Source organism: Mandrillus leucophaeus, unplaced genomic scaffold (assembly GCF_000951045.1).
Source record: "Mandrillus leucophaeus isolate KB7577 unplaced genomic scaffold, Mleu.le_1.0 Scaffold71, whole genome shotgun sequence".
NCBI lineage: Eukaryota > Metazoa > Chordata > Mammalia > Primates > Cercopithecidae > Mandrillus > Mandrillus leucophaeus.
In genome coordinates this window covers 4,096,777-4,114,811 of record NW_012107697.1, presented here as the reverse complement: position 1 = coordinate 4,114,811, position 18,035 = coordinate 4,096,777, and the positions used below count along the sequence as shown (strand labels likewise).

Here is an 18,035-nt window from a genome sequence, read left to right as displayed (position 1 = left end):
ATTACCAAAATTTGACCCAAATTATGCTGATTCTGGAGCCATAAGCTAAGGAGATGTGATGCCTTAAGATGGCTGGGAGATTCAGGCCTCCCGGTCACCGCTGATTGTAGAGGTTAAAAAAGGAAAGAGGTGCTTCCTGCAGCAGGAAGCCATTTCTGCAGGTTTCAAGTTACTACAATAGTAGATACTTGGGAACTGATTTGTGCTTTTGAAAAAGAAATCACAATAATTCAAAATATGCATTAATTTAGGATGGGGCTAAATTTTCAAGAAGTTTTCATAGCTTTCACAAAAATGGAGAAAAGGAAAATACTCTCAAGTAGTTTAAAATTACTTTCAGTTATTTGACAAGGACCCATTTGTATTCAACGAATCAATCATATCTATTCATCAGAGAAGTGCAGAAACTACACTCTAAAAGCTACCTGCCAATATTTTGCTACCACTATTTGGAAACAAAACTTCAGGTAAACAATTTGTCAAAGGCTCCACAATTTCACCTTCAGGTTCCTTGGGTCAGATGACATTTCATTCTAGTCATTTGCTATCCACTTGGGTAGTTGTTTTCTTCACAAGACAACCTGAGAATGAGAATTTCCTTACCAATTGTTTAGTAAAAATGCAGACAACTAATATATTTCGTTTTCTCTGCCATCTCTTTTCATTTTTATATCTTAACAAATTCTCCCAATTAGGTTTATTTCCCCATTCATTTATTTTTTAAATATGTGCCTTCATAGAGCTTAGTTTCATTTAGTTCAGTTCAACAAGCATGTACCAGATGCTAAATCTACACCACACACTATGCTAAGCACTAAAGAAAGTGAGAAGGAATAAAATCCAAACTCTGCCCTCAGGGCATCCACACTCTAGAAGGAGATACATAACACATATCTAAAATAAGCCAGACAAGAAATAGTGAATTAAACATAAGAAGTGATTAACTTTCAGAAGTGTGATCAAGGAAGTAGGTGAATCCTGAGCCATTTTGAAAGATAAAGGTTAGCTGACAAGGTGAGGAATGGCATTCTAGGCACAGGAAACAATAGCACATGAACAACCACAAGAGACCAGAAACAAGGGTTATCAGCTGTACTGCTGAAACATAAAATATGTGTGCTGACAGGCGGGGAAAGGAGATTCAACTGTGGAGGTGACAGTGGTCAGTAAGGTCATGACTGACCTTTCTTGGGCTAGACTTTATCCTGCAAAGATAAAACGAAGAAAAATTCTGAGAGATTACCATGACTACAGTGCAAGGATGTGGGTTATTGATCTTTATGAAGAATACAGAGGTCAAAAATGAGAATTTAAAAATCAGTAAAGGACTCGGCAACTAAGAGTTTGTTTACCTTAGGAGAAGCATTTCCAGTACAGTTAAGGGAAGAGAATCCATCGAATAGGGAGTTCAGTAAATAAGCCGAGAAAAGAGTAGCAATCATACCTTTGAGAGGCTTAAATGAAAGTGGAAGAGGTGGGACAGTTGGTGGAAAAAAACAAGCGTTAAGAAAGAGTTTTAAAAAAAGAAAAAAAAAAAGACAAAAGAGAAATGTATTGCCTCTGAATTTGCAGGGGGTGGGGGGAGGTCAGCAAAAACTAAGAAAACGAAGCCACAGGAGGAAAATCTCCCAGCTGTCTTCAAAGAACCTCTCAGGATTGCTACCTTTCTCAATTGTTGCAAGTTTTGTTTTTGTTTTTTTTGTTTTTTAAACCCATTAAATTTTCACTTTGTGAACTCTTCTTCTAACCTCATCTCCAAAAAGCTTTCTTTTTTTGAACAATTATCCACTGTATCCAAACTCTGCCAGATTCTTAGACAATTTAGGTAGCTGGAATTTTTGTTTTGTTTTCTAAAGCAGTCTTTCTGATCTGCAGCACAGGAGTATCCCCAAAAAGACTAATTTATTCTGGAAAAGCATACGTATATATGTTTTTCCCTCCAGGAAAGATGAAATAAATCAATGAATAAAGGTCTACTAACAAGCTTTATTCTAAATATTTGCTTTTAAAAAATACAACATTTGGTGGGCGTGGTGGCTCACGCCTGTAATCCCAGAACTTTGGGAGGCTGAGGCAGGCGGATCACCTGAGGTCAGGAGTTCGAGACCAGCCTGGCCAACACGGCAAAACGGTTTCCATCTCTACTAAATATACAAAAATTAGCCAGGCATGGTGGCACGTGCCTGTAGTCCCAGTTACTTGGGAGGCTGAGGCAGGAGAATCGCTTGAACCCAGGAAGTAGAGGTTGCAGTGAGTCGAGATCATGCCACTGCACCCCAGCGTGGGTGACAGAGCCAGACTCCATCTCAATAATAATAATACTAATAATACTAATAATAATACAATGTTCATTCTGAATTTTTTACAATTTCCAATTGAAAATAAGTAAATAACAACAATGGCAAAACCAGTAACCCCAACATGTAGTTTCCCTTTTTATTAGCTAAGCTAATAATGTAAATAAGTATTATCAAAAGCTTTTCATATCTGAAGCATAGAGCCACATCCACACCAGGAGACTTTAGATTTCACAAGCACATAAAGCCGGAGGATGCACCTCATGGTGTGTATCCTTCCAGACCATTTTTTCCATGCTATGTAAATATATATTTTTTACACAAAGATTGAATATACAGTTTTATAACCTGCCTTTTTGCAAAATAGTCCACGAAAAATTTTCCATGTCAGTAAGTGCATATCTACCTAATCATTTTTAAGGTTTATAAAGTATTCCATTAGTAAGTTTTTGGAGCTGAAGTCATTAATGACAGCTATCTCTCCCGTATAAACACTTCCGGGACATTGACCAAGTCAGCGTAATTAGGTTGGATGGTCTCATTCTGTATGGCACTTCCAATTTCATTTATCCCGAAGTATCTATACCTGTGATTCTATCTCAGTTATTGTAATATAGCAAAGTGGATGCTCTCTTTGGATGAAACGGAAAATAAACTAATTATAATAAACTTTTAGCACTATTTTGTAGAATTATAGTTAGTCAATTCACTAACTTAACTCTTAGCATTCTAAAAGCAAAATGAGTGTAGCTGATAAATCCCTTATCATAACACACCATGCCACCACGATTTCACACCCTACTAAGAACCACCCTGTGTCTCCAAGTCTCTTACTCAACTATGTGCTACACTATACGCAAGTCTAGTAACGTGGCACATCAACCTTTCTTGGTAGGAGGTTTTTTTAAAATCCAGCACTGCCAGATGAAATGTGAATTTGGACTCCTGATCGTTCCTTTAATTATGCTATCAGTCAGCCACTACCACCCTCTTCTTGTATCACAGTACTATGCTTCTCCTTAAAAGCACTACAAACATTAAAATACCTATCAAAAAGCCTTTATTTCATTGTATTAGTGACAAAGATATCTAAAACTGTGACTATGTTATCAGTGAGAAGTACAGCCTCAGAGCTGTCTATATTTTCTACTAAAGAACTATACTGCGTTTAAGGCACTTCAGATGTTGAACAAAGACACAAACGTTTTTCATCAATGACTGCACATTAGCAACTATGACTGACTCTCATGCTTGTAGTCCACCCAAATACATAAACACAGCCCTTGAAATTTCTAATCCAAATACGCTAGCCCCAGAATCTCATAATTTTGATGAGAAATATGAGGGGAAAAAATCAAGACAATACTACTATTTAGACTGAAGTACCTGTTTGTGTGATATTTCTAAACACTTCTTTCTTCATTTCCATAGCCTCTCCTCATCCAAAAATGTTGGTTTAAACCAACTGTCTATATCCCTATTAAATTAGACATTCTGAAATATAAGACAAAAACACTTCGCATATACTTTCAGCAACAAAAACAACCAAAAAGGTTTAACATTCACTGACTTTTACTCCAAGGGCTTCCAAGGAGACTTCAACCCTGCCCATCCCTCCACCCTCACCCTGCCCCACCACACACATCCCCAACTCCTTTACAAACAAATTTACATCTACTCCTACCTTTCTATTTGGCCCAGATTCGATTTGGTAAAATCCCAAGGCTTTAAAGTTACATTTATTCAAAGCAGGATCAGATACATTTATTCTTGAACTGATGTGCCCCAACCAAATGTCCCTGCACTGAGATTAACAATCATTTTAAAGCCTAGTAATTTTCCATAAGCACTCTCTGAAACAGAAAAACTAACTTATCTCTATTTACAGGATACGAAACTGGGGGAACTTGCTTGGGTTTTTGTGGCCTTACTAGCATGCTAAGTCATACTTTCTGTAGCTCTAATCTGTCAAGCCATGCCATCTTTACCAAAAAAGGAGTATTTCATGTCAACAGTACACAACATCACACAGAAGACATGGAAACATAACTTACAAAAATGTATGAAATCCATTACAGCCAAAATTCCTCTTGTAACCACATCAAAGTAACTGAGCCAAAAAATTAAGCAACAGTACTGGTCTAATCATCAAAGGGGAAAAAATTATTCCCAACTTTTCCATCCTTCCAAAAAACAAGATTCTTTTTCTTGAATACATTAGGTTTCATCAGAAGAAAATTGTATATGCATGTTTTCTTTCCGCTGTGAACACACAAGTTTAAGGTCATTACTTAGCTGTTCACAGAACAGATTACCCCCATTATCTGTGCTCTTCAGCAGCTACAGAAGCCATCCTGTTAAGGAAAAGCCTCATTAGGAACAGACCACCAGTTCATCACTCTACAGCTTTTCAGAGCAGTTTACAAACCACCCTGACTAATAACCAGGGATTGCCAGAATGTTGAAACATCAATCACACATAAAGGTTGCAAAAGTTTGCAGGTCATTAAAAAAAAAAAAAATCCACTTTTTTTTTCACTAGCCCCTCCTACATTTAGTGCTATGGCAATATTGACCAGTGGTAATAAGTGCTGGTTCTAAAACTAAACTCCCTGGGGATGTAAATCCTGACTGATTCCACTACTCTGTGCAACTGTGGGCAAGTTACTTAAGTTCTCTAAGTCTACCCTTCTTCATTCACAGGAAGGGATAGTAGCCCGCAACTCCTAGCTCATAGGGTTACCAAAGAATGAATGGAGATAATATTGGTAAAGGGTGGTTAGCAAAGTGCCTGGCACATAGAAAGCACTTAACAAATATTAGCTAACTGTTACTTCTCCTGCTACCACTATTACTACTACCATCACCATTCAGTGAACATGGTAGCATGAACAGAATGTAGAGCTGGAGGACTAACTTGCAATTTTTGTTCAATAGATTTAATCTAATTTTTAGGTCCAAGGACTATGCTAAATTAATGCCAATTAATGAGTTGGCACAGTAAAAATGTCTGACATTTATGCTATTCCTCCTTAATTGGAAGAGCTTGCCCTTACCTCTCCACCTATCTGAATTTTATGCATCCTTCAACACACTACTCAAAATATACTTTAGAGATGAAGCATTTTCAGATACCTCTCCCGATAGTGATATTTCCTTTGAGCTAAGCTCATGTTAATCTTGCCTACAAATACTCAGTGGGCGATTAATCACATACTGGCATGTCATCTTTTCATTTTAAATAATATACCCTTATTTTTCATGTGTAGCAATGTAACTTTCATGTGTTTGTCTTGTGTCTTCAAACTGTACAGCTCTTGAGAGTAATAACCATATCCTCATGGTTCTTTGCATCTATCATATACTGGAACCTTGCATATAACTGACACCCCATAAATGTGCTAATCAGTAGGTTTTCTAATCACTTTTGATTGTGCATACCAAATATATTTTATGTAATATGAAAAGTAGGTTTATTAATAAACTCTGAAATCAAAGTACTTTAGAAACAAAACTTCTTCATAGCTACAGCTAGAATACATAATTTTATCTACTCCACGGAGATTCCAAAAGAGGTGCCATCATGTCGCAGTCAGACATATTTGCCACTGCAAGTTAAATTATTCAGCAAAAACCACAACCACAAAAGATTTAATACTGAATACATGATTTTTGTACCCATACTATACTTTACAACTCATATGCAAGAGTTAATAATTTATGCCATACTTCAGAACAATAGGTGCTGCTCAGTAAATCAAGATGAATATATGTGCACTGCTGGTAGGAATGTAAATGGTACAACTGGTGTGGAAAATACGATTGTTCCTCAAAAACTTAAGCATAGAATTACTATATGACCCAGCAATTCCCCTTCTGGGAATCTACCCAAGAATCAAAAGCAAGAGTCAAAACCTATTTGTACACCAATATTCATAGCAATATTATTTACAATAGTCAAAGGTAGATAAATGGATAAACAGAATGTGGCAGATCCATACAATGGAATACTCTCAGCTTTAAAAAAAAATTGACACATGCTACAACATATATGAACCTTGAAGACATGATGCTAAATGAAATAAGCTAGACACAAAAGAACAAATGGTGTATGATTCCACTTACATGGGGTAACTTGAGTGGTAAGTTCACTGAGACTGTAGAATGGTGACTGTCAGGAGCCAGAAGGCATGAGGAATGGGGAGTTATTAATTAATAGGTACAAAGCTTCAGTTTGGAAAAAGAAGAAATTCTGAAGCTGATTGACGGTGATGGTTGCACAACAATGTGAATGTACTTAATGCCACTAAACTATAAAATGGTTAAAATGATAAATTTTATGTTATGTACATTTTACTATAAAATAAACATTTTTGAAAAACACAGGAATATAGTGTATGCTATATAAAAAAGATGAACATAGGTGAGGTCTACCATTTCTGATTCTTACTCTCAGCACTTATCAAATTAATGCAAATAATTCACTTGAGGATCTTAAATCATGAGGGATAAAACAGCCAAGTCTCAATAAATACATTTAGTGGGAGATCTGATTTATGATGTATACAATCTTCATTCATCTTTTTCTTGGAATCCTTTATCAATGGTCATGAGGAAAATTGTCACTAATGAGAGACTAATAGAGCCAATATTTAAATTTCAACCTCCAAATGGTATTTCCCTTTATAAAACTTATGCCTTAAGTTATTAATAATGCCTATGAGAAAATATTGTAATACAACTCTCATATAATAAAAGTTTAATAGTTTAGACTTGTTTTCAACATTTTAAGAGTTGCAATTATTTCCTACAATTATTTGCTTCAATTTACCTATGAACTAAATAATAACATGATTATAAATAAAGGTATTCTCAAAAAAGAAGTCTCTTTATTGACATAATGGCATCTATCAGAACACTTAGTATTAGAAAGATTCATAGCATTATTCTCTTAAAATAAAATGCTATAAAGATATGTGTAAATATGACAAAGAGGGGAAAGTGCTAATGCTAAGTTTCCTAAAAAACTGCCTCTCTCCCAGTATTTCATAGGTTGAGTCTCATTCTTCACAAATTCCCTATCTGCAATTTTCCCTACTTGCCAAAAGGTACTCGTTACCACAAAATCAACACTTGCAGCATTTTCATGGTCATTTGCAGACAAGCACAAAGTAACAAAAAATTTGAGTTGTTCAACGTGTATGCTCCCTGCTGAGGTAGAACAAGGTGGCACTATGCCTTCTTGTTTCAGCTTTCATAATATAAACAAGTGTCCTTTCCACGATCTATCCAGTGCCATGCTTTTCATATTTTTGTGCTTTTGGTTGGTGACTTCACTATTTAAGTGGTCCCCAAGGGTAGTGTTGAAATGCCATCTAGTGTTTCGAAAGCACGAGGAAGCTGCAATATGCCTTATGGAGAAAATACACAATTAGATCACTTTATTCAGGCATGAATGTAGGGCTGTTTGCAGTGAATTCAATGTTAACGAATCAATGATACATATTAAATATATTTACACAGAAACTAATATAAAACAAAATTATCTATTGATTACTTGACAAAATGTTATGATCAGAGGCTCACAGGAACCTAACCCTGTATTTCCCCTAGGAGTAACAATTTCCATATTCACTAACTCACTGTTCATGGCAACTTTATAAATGTACTGTAAATAACAAGAATCAACTGTATTCTTACCCTGGGTAAGAAAAATAGACCAATGAAACAGAAAACAGAGCCCAGAAACATGCCCATGTAAATATGGCAGGGAAGTAGCATAGAGATCAGTAGAAAAACATTAAGCTATTCAATAATTGGTGCTAGGACAGTGAATAACAATCTGAGAAAAGATGAAATTGAATCCTTACCAAAAAATTCACCTCCACACAAAATATGAAAGCAAACTTTATCTCCTTGAGAAAAAAATAAGTTAATTCTTCTAATAGGAAGAGAACTTTATGATCTTGATTTAGGGAAATATTTCATAATGAAAACATTTTAAAAATCCATTAACAAAAAGTTGAGCAGTCAAATGAAAACTTGACCAGGCATGGTGGCTTACGTCTGTAATTCCAGGACTTTGGGAGGCCAAGGCAGGAGGATCACTTGAGCCCAGGAGTTCAGGACCAGCCTGGGCAATATAGCAAGACCCACCTCTACAAAAAAATCAGTTGGGCATGGTGGCATGTGCCTGCAGTCCCAGACACTTGGGAGGTTGAGGTGGGAGGATCACTTGGGCCCAGGAGGTGAAGGTTGCAGTGAGCAGAGATCGCACCACTGCACTCGAGCCTGGTGACAGAGCAAGATCCTGTCTCAAAAAAAAAAAAAAAAGAAAAACTTTTGATCGTCAAAAGACATTAAAAACATGAAAGGACAAGCCAAAAACTGGAAAAAAGATATTTGCAACACATGTAATATAGAGAACTCTTAAAAACAGTAAGAAGAAGACAATCTAATAGGAAAATGGACAAAAGACATAAACAAATAATAGAAGATAAAATTTAAAATGGTTAACATATGTAAAAGATGCTCACGTTCAATAATTTTCGGAGACAAAAATTAAAATCTCAATGAAATACCATTTTATGCAAATCAGCAAAACTTAAAAACTCCGACAATATCAAGTATTGAAGAAAATGCAGAAAAATAGAAACTGGCAATGTAGCCAGTGGGAGTATCAATCAGTACAAACACCTTGGAAAACAATTTATTACTGTCTAGTAAAGTTGAAGACGCATACTCTATGATCTAGCGATTCCACTTCTCTGTATAAACTCTACAGGAACTTGCACAGCAACTTGTAGTGTGTACCAGGAAACAAGTAAAAGAATGTCCATAACAACAGCATTCCTTAAAACTGCAAAAACCCTGGGGGAACTGCCGGTGTGGGCGGGGGGCAGAGGGAGTGTAGTGTGGAGAAGCCCTTACATCTAAGAAAGGCAATTGGATAAATTACAATATATTCATAAAATAAAATGGCACACAGCAATGGAAATTAACATTTGGTAATTCATTATGCCTACTTCCTCATCAACACAAATGGCTTTTAAAAAACAATGCTGATTTGTTCACACAGGGCAGGAAAAAAAAAAACAATGCTGAATAGTTAAAAAAAAATCACAAGAATATATACAGTATAATTCCATTTATACAAAATTTTAAAACATGGAAATTAGCCATCTTATCATTTCAGGTCACATACCTATGTGGCAAAAACTGTAAAGAAAAGGCAGAGAAAAAACACAAAATTCAGAATAGTGGTATCCTTTGTGGATAGTATGATCAGGAAGGGAAAAACGGAACTCTGAATTCCCTTTTCAAATTTGCTCACCCTCCACTCTTTCCCATCTTGGAAGTTATATTTGACTTTTCTCTTCTTCTCATAACCCCATGTAACTAACCAGCAAGACCTATCAATACCACATCCAAAATATCCCAATTTTGCCCAATTTTGTCCATCTCTATCACTTTATTCTTGTTGAAGCCATCATCAACTGCTCACCAGAACCTCTGCATTAGCCTCCGCCCTGGTCACTCTTGACTCTTGTACAATTCATTCTCCACAAAGCAGCCAAGTGATCTTTTCAAAATTTAAGTCAAATCATGTCCTTTACACTCTCCAATGGCTCCTCTTCACATGCAGAATAAAATCCAATCTCTTCATCATAGTCGCCAAGGATTCATTTAATCTGATCACTGCTTACGTCTCTAATCTCATTTTCTGCCACTCCTTTCCTAGCCCACTATTCAGCCTCCGTGGCTTTCTATCTCTCAGACTTGCCAAGCTGATTTCCCCCATGGCCTTTGCATTTGCAGCACTGCGCTTTTCCTGTCTCTTGGCAGAGATGCTTCATCTCAGTGTTTAGGTCTCAAATTTGAACACAAATGTCACCCTCTCCAAGAGGCTGCTTCTGACCACCCCATCAAAAACAGCATTACTGCCACCATCACTCATGGTGACTTCACCCGCTGTCATTCTTTATAGCACGTATCATAATCATAATCCGTGAGTTTAGTGTTTGTTCTCCAGCAGAAAACAGGTCCCACACAAGCAGGGATTTGTCAGTCCAGTTCAGTTTTGTACAGAGCAGTGTCTGGCATATGATAAAAAATATTCATTGGATAAATGGAAAGTGAATTTTATTATCAACAGACATGAGGCAACACCTTCTGACAGTGAAAGGAAAATGAAGCTCACCAATGGCAGAATGAGAAGAAAGAAAAATTTTGAAAATCACTGGAAACGCATTATTCCAAGAACAGTTTTAAATAACTTTTCACAATAGTACTTGTTATGGTTCACATTCCTAAGAATGATTAGTGATTAATCAAAGTTTCACACAGTTTTAAGATCCTAAGTTTGGGAAATGTGCTACCTGTTTACATTTCATTTTTAGAAGAGCACTGTAACTAAAAAAGCATGGTCTTCAATTAGTTCTGAGTTCACTTATGACTCCACTGTGTAATTTGAACAAGTTACTTACCTATCTCTCTGCCTGCTTCCTCACTTGTAAAATGAAGCTATTAATAACTATTTCACAGTTAGTGTGAAAATTACATGAAATAAAGTTTTTGAAGCATCTAATTAAGTACCTGGCATGAAGTAAGTGGTCAATAAACTAGTTACTATTGTGAAAGCTGAGACGTCCAGACAAATGGAGGAGCTGATATGAGTCAAATAAACAAACATCCTCCCCTTTTGGCAGAAGTGGGAATACATGCCAGGATTAAATCGTTTTCCCTCCAAAAAGACAAATGTACACAAAGGTAATATATAAATAAGTATGGACGAAGGACTTTGAGAACACTGAGGGAGTGACTATCTTCACTAAGGAGGTCAGTCACATGTAAAACTGAGTTTTACAAGACAGCAGCAGGAATTTACTAGATGAAAAGAAGAGGAAAGCATGTGCACAAATACAAATGAGTGAGAGATGCAAAATAAAGTGAGAAATGTAGTGTAGTTGGTGTAGAGTATATGTGGGAGGACGGCTAGAAAATAAAGAATTGGTAGGGCCACACGGTAAGGGGCTAAGGTCCACCATTCGAAAGTTTGCACTTTATTCTTCCATCAGTGGGAAGATGAAGGGGACATGCTAATTTGACACCAATTCTTCTAAAGACGGCAAAACATCTTTATGACTTTAAACACCACATAGGGCCACAATCTGTTAATGTAAAACAGAAAATGTTTTAAGCTTTAGTTCTTAAAACCATATGAGCAATTTGTGTATTAACAATGACTGACCTGGAACCTCTCCTCACGATGCTTTATTAATTACTCTGGTGACCACTGTTGTGCTAGGCATCATCATGACAGCAGATAAAATCTATCATAAGTTTACTATGTGTTGTGTACTGTGTTGTTTTATATGTATTATCTCACCCAGTTACCACAACACTTTTATAAGGGGTACTATTACCCATTTTGCAGATCAGAAAACTGAAGCAGAGAGGTTACGGGCCCAGAGCTAGTGACAGAGCCAGGTCTCAAATCTAGGCTGACTTCAAGGTCCTAAAATTAAACCAGTTTGCAGAACTATGATATTGCTCAGTTTATTAACATCACTTGCTGAAAAATATGAGTGCCTACTGCAATTTAAAGCATCATGTTAAGTCAGTTACTTTTAACTTTTACTGTATGGAAGAATCATCTGGGCAGATTGATAAAATGCAGATTCCTAGATTCCACCAGAGATTCTGATTCAGTAAGTCTAGGTTAGATCTGCTTTATTTTATTTATTTTTTTAAACAGTGCCTCACTCCTCTTGCCCAGGCTGGAGTGCAATGGTATAATCACAGCTCACTGAAGCCTCAATCTCTGGGGCTCAAGTGATCCTCTGGCCTCAGCCTCTCAAGCAGCTGCAACTACAGGCATGTACCACTATGCCTGGCTAATTTTTAAATTTTTCATAGAGATGGGTCTCCCTACGTCGCCCAGGTGACTTCGACTCCTGGACTCAAGCGGTCCTCCTACCTCAGCCTCCCAAAGTGCTGGGATTATACGTGTGAGCCACAATGCCTTGCCGGATCTGCATTTTTAACCATATGTTCAGTCAATTCTGAACTACTTGGTCTATGAACTATGCTCTGGTAGACCCTGTGCTAGATGTCCTAGTGATTCATGGGTATTTGAGCCTCGTGCTCACTAGGCATTTATAATCTAAAAGGGATAAAAATAAGGTGCACAAATAATACAAAGCAATATAGCAAAAATAGTACAGACAACATAAGCAACAAAGACTTCAAAGAAGAGAGGTCATCTGAAATGAAATGAGAGGGTGTAGGATTTCTTAAAGAAAGGGAACATTTTATATGCAGACTTTCCGGGATAATTTTACACACAAAGGAAGGTACATGAGCAGAGGCCTTGGCAGGCAGAGGAACTGCATTTACGAGTGTAATGATGATGCCAGAAAAAAAAGTAGAGAAAGTCTGTAAAAGGCCCTAAATGTCAAGCTAACCACTATGGGCTTTATGCAGTGCCTGTCCCTGTACTGGAAAGCAGCTAATGGTTTTTGAGGAGGGAAATGAAATAATCATAGCGATATTCTTTGGAAGAGTACTTTCATGAAGCTATGGAAACAAAAGACAAAGGGAATATTCCAGTTGTTACCATTCTAATCCCGAAGAAATAAGGCAGAACAGGTAGCATGAAAAAGGGAGGAATGGTAAATCTTAATAACTATCACGTGTAGGAGAAAGGCAGCAATCGCAAATGATTCCTTCACCCTTTAAGCCCAAATTGTATCACTATCAGTTTCACGTTACTTCTTACACAGCTAACCAGGCCCAAAATATATAAAGAGTTCACTTATTTAAAACACAGCCCAGGACTAAGTAAATTGGCCTCCAAGTAGCCAACATACATGTCACACACTAAGAAAAGAAAAAAAAAAAGTATTATATAACAAATATAAGCATCTGATTTTCAAAACCATAGTAGTTTGGAAGCAAAAATTAGAAGGGGAAAAGAGCCTGCTACAGGTGGACATGCTTAAGAGTCTAAGGATCAAAGAAGAAACAAAACTATTAAAAAGCACACACAATCACTCAGGGTCACTTCTCCATAACTGCTTATTGACAAGTACACGATTCCCAGAAAAATGATATAAATAAGAATCTTCCTTAATGTTTCCAGGCACCTACCACAAAAGAAAGTCTTCTTTAAACATTCATTAAAGTTAAGTATTTTAAAACAAACAATATTTCCCTGATTAAGAGGTCATTTTTAAAGGACAGCTGATATATGCCAGCATAACCCCTCTACCAGTACCTAAGAAACAATTAAAGGCAAGGAAGATTTATAACACACAAAGTTTGAAGGTGACAGAATGTTTTCATAAAGCATTTGATCAAGAGTGTGACCCCACTGAGTGTAATTTGGGTACTTCTGTCCTGATGACTGTGTCTTTGAATTCTATGTTACAAATAATATGAACTCATCCTCAACAAAAAGAAACGCTATTAAACTGGTCTTAAATACATACCCTGTGTACCTACTGAAATTAGACAACATCCTTTGACACTCAATGTCCTGCAGCAATAGGCTGTGTAAAAACTTTTCAAAAGACTTTAACATTACAACATTTAACATTACATGAAGGACTCTCACTTTGTTCACTAACAGTCATTAATGTTTATTATGAATTAATACCATTTTTCTAAGGACCCCACCTAAAATTTTTGTAAGGGGAATTAAGATGTTAACTGATTCAAAGATATACTTAGGTTGATGATTAAGTTTAAAATATATACCAAAGTCACAGACTGTAAGGCTTTTATATATGTCTATGGCTTTGGTATATATTTTATCGTGTATTTTTCACATAATTTTCATCATGTAACAAAAAGTATATCATATTACTGGAGTAAGAAGAATTTGGGATGTTTCTAAATGGCAGAAAAGAAAATCAGTGTATCTTCACAACATTGGAACAGTAAAATAACATTTCTTTAACTATGTTGTGGCGATAAAGCAACTAAGTGGAACTAGGCCTCTCACATTTCTCAGACACAGCAAAGGATAGAGAAAACTAAAACACACAAGCATACACAAAATTTCATCAATCAAATGATCTGACAACTTTCAGATATTGAAGATCAAGATTATGGTACTTCAGAAAACACAGGTCAAATATGCTATGTGGTATAAACGTCTAAACCGAAGCAATCAATTGCACCTAGCTGCCCTCCCTCTCCCCCACCCAAAAAAAAATCCATCTTTTTAGAATCATCCCTGCTCTTCAGAAGCTTACAGAATGAGGACGCTGAAGCCAAATAAATGCGCTTTTCAGTGTTTTTCAAACTGCAAGTTGTGACCCACAAATCATCAATTTAGTAAATGTCAGCCAGCAGGTTTTTTTAATGCAAGAGGGTGGAATATAATAGAAATTAGCAGAACACATCATATGTAATAAAGGTAAATACTGCTTTGTGAGTTTCCCTTCATACCTAGGCATGTACTAGATCTGAATGTAAGCCATACTTAATACTGTGGGGGGCATGATTTTTTTTTTTTTTTTAAGTTTGAAAGTTACCACCCTAGGGATCTGGGTCTAACGCTGCTCAGGACCCAAAGGGTGAATGTTTTCCTCAGTCCTCGGCGCCTATTCATACTCCTTGCTCAAGATAGACTACTGGAAACTAACTTAAGAGCTCCACAGCAGCATGACGTGAACCAGGGACAAGCCCCAGCTCAGCCTGTATTTGGACTTGAAAGCATTGCCAGCTTCTCTCAGCAGCCCTAGGCGTTGCCTATAAGTTCTTTGTAGCCTAGCAACCTTCAGAGTAGAGCTCCTCCTTCCTCCACTGACTGTATACAGTTCAACACTTCCAACCAACTTTCCTCAACTACAACTTCTGGAATCACCGTGTTCCAAGAAAAGACAGTATTAAATCTCCTCTCTTCACCAATTCCCAAAATGTCTTCCTACTAGAAGACCTAGAACTCAACAGAGAAGCTCCACACAGATCCTTACTTCCCCCAAGATCCCAGCACCCTCCTGTCAGTCCCCATCTTATTCCAACACCCTCGTTCTCAGTCTCCCAACCTTGGCGCAAATCTTTTATCCCAAAAGCCCTTATTCAATTACCACATCCTTTTATCAGCCCTGGTAAGAGCAGGCCTAATGTCCCAAGGGCCTAGACATGCCAGTCCTTCCCCCAGCAAACCTCCCTGGGGACATGTCCTCTTTTCTGGGATTCAGTAGTTCAGAGACAAGTTTCCTATTTCCCCAGCAGTCCCAGACACGTCTCCCTCTTCTAACAGCTAGGAGGCATCTACCCATCCCCCCGCGCTGGGGCACGGTGAGACGCCTGGATTCTCCCAGGAACCCGGGCAGGCTCCCCAACACGCCCTCCTCCAACCCGGGGCCACCCCCCAGCCCAGGCCAGCCCAAGACCCTCCCAGCTCCGCCCTAGCCCAGGCCAGGCAGGCCCCATCCTCCCTCTAGCCCCAGAGCAGGTCTCCCATCCCCACAGCTGCTCGAGACAGGCCCCGTGTGGCTCTCAGCCCCTGCCCAAGTGTCCTATCCCAGCACCCTGCAGGAGCGACCCTCCGCGCCTCGGCTCCGGAGGGGAGCGCCTCGGGCCTCGAGAGCCCGGCAGAGCTGGCGGGCCTGGCTCCACTCACCCCTCAGCCCGGGAGGCGGGGGAGCTGCTGCGGCGGCTCCTCCGGCTGCGCCTCTCCTCCCCCCTCCCGGCCACCGCTGTCGCCGCCGCTCAGCCTCAGGCCTGTTCCCGGCCGGCCCCGGCCCGGCTCCGCTTCACCTAGACCCCAAATCTGGCCGCCGGAGCCCAGTGTCCTGCATTGACCCGGAAGCAGCTTTCCCGGCCCAACAACAACACGTGACCCCGCCGCACGTGTCACGTCCGCTGCGTGAATGGGAGGGGGCGCCAGAGGAGCGAGTACTCCCTAATCGAGCTGGGGTTGCCATGGCGACGGGGATGGCTGTACTGGCCTGGGCTTCACCACAAACACCTCATCTGCTCTTTCTCGTGCCCATCCATTGAGGGGACATCCCCAGGGGCAGAATAGGAGTACACATTGTCATATCAGAGGACAATAGGAGCTGCAGAAAGGAGCATTGGGCTGAACCTTTCCAGAGACACTTGGAATCTTGACCCGGCTCTGTTACTGATTTGCTGTGTGACCTTGACCAAGTCTGTTCCTATCTCTGGCTTCAGCGTCCTCAACCATAAAATGAGGGAATTATACTAGATGAGCCCTCAGGGTATGGTGGCAGTCTGAACTTTCTTCCGTGCCCCCTTCACAAGTGGCATCCCGAGCTTCCAACACCAATGTAGTAACAGCAGCTTTCATTTATTGAGCACCTTCTAGGTACAGGCGCTGCGCCTGTGCGATTTTTAATTTTTATAGCCCTCCAAAGAGATGGTATTTATAGAGTTGAAAACAAGTTCAGAGTGCTTAAGTGATCTGTGCAAGACCTGTCTCTTATACACATCTAGATGTGTATAAGAGACAGGTTTTCCTCAGTCCTCGGCGCCTATTCATACTCCTTGCTCAAGATAGACTACTGGAAACTAACTTAAGAGCTCCACAGCAGCATGACGTGAACCAGGGACAAGCCCCAGCTCAGCCTGTATTTGGACTTGAAAGCATTGCCAGCTTCTCTCAGCAGCCCTAGGCGTTGCCTATAAGTTCTTTGTAGCCTAGCAACCTTCAGAGTAGAGCTCCTCCTTCCTCCACTGACTGTATACAGTTCAACACTTCCAACCAACTTTCCTCAACTACAACTTCTGGAATCACCGTGTTCCAAGAAAAGACAGTATTAAATCTCCTCTCTTCACCAATTCCCAAAATGTCTTCCTACTAGAAGACCTAGAACTCAACAGAGAAGCTCCACACAGATCCTTACTTCCCCCAAGATCCCAGCACCCTCCTGTCAGTCCCCATCTTATTCCAACACCCTCGTTCTCAGTCTCCCAACCTTGGCGCAAATCTTTTATCCCAAAAGCCCTTATTCAATTACCACATCCTTTTATCAGCCCTGGTAAGAGCAGGCCTAATGTCCCAAGGGCCTAGACATGCCAGTCCTTCCCCCAGCAAACCTCCCTGGGGACATGTCCTCTTTTCTGGGATTCAGTAGTTCAGAGACAAGTTTCCTATTTCCCCAGCAGTCCCAGACACGTCTCCCTCTTCTAACAGCTAGGAGGCATCTACCCATCCCCCCACGCTGGGGCACGGTGAGACGCCTGGATTCTCCCAGGAACCCGGGCAGGCTCCCCAACACGCCCTCCTCCAACCCGGGGCCACCCCCCAGCCCAGGCCAGCCCAAGACCCTCCCAGCTCCGCCCTAGCCCAGGCCAGGCAGGCCCCATCCTCCCTCTAGCCCCAGAGCAGGTCTCCCATCCCCACAGCTGCTCGAGACAGGCCCCGTGTGGCTCTCAGCCCCTGCCCAAGTGTCCTATCCCAGCACCCTGCAGGAGCGACCCTCCGCGCCTCGGCTCCGGAGGGGAGCGCCTCGGGCCTCGAGAGCCCGGCAGAGCTGGCGGGCCTGGCTCCACTCACCCCTCAGCCCGGGAGGCGGGGGAGCTGCTGCGGCGGCTCCTCCGGCTGCGCCTCTCCTCCCCCCTCCCGGCCACCGCTGTCGCCGCCGCTCAGCCTCAGGCCTGTTCCCGGCCGGCCCCGGCCCGGCTCCGCTTCACCTAGACCCCAAATCTGGCCGCCGGAGCCCAGTGTCCTGCATTGACCCGGAAGCAGCTTTCCCGGCC

General features: G+C 40.2%; 1 protein-coding gene across 3 annotated transcripts in view; it reads right to left on the bottom strand.

Annotated features, from left to right (window-relative positions):
• The window catches only part of TBCEL (tubulin folding cofactor E-like), an 85,083-nt gene extending 68,930 nt beyond the window's left edge, over positions 1-16,153 (bottom strand). Inside the window, exons 1-3 of one of the 3 annotated variants that reach the window (XM_011964980.1) lie at positions 15,934-16,112; positions 4,352-4,559; positions 3,684-3,791 (exon numbers count right to left, since the gene is read on the bottom strand). The gene's annotated coding sequence lies outside the window, so the exon portion shown is untranslated. Of the gene's footprint in view, positions 1-3,683; positions 3,792-4,351; positions 4,560-15,933 lie in introns of all 3 variants that reach the window. The other 2 variants (XM_011964979.1, XM_011964978.1) reach the window with 2 other exon arrangements.
• Positions 16,154-18,035: the final 1,882 nt, after the last annotated feature.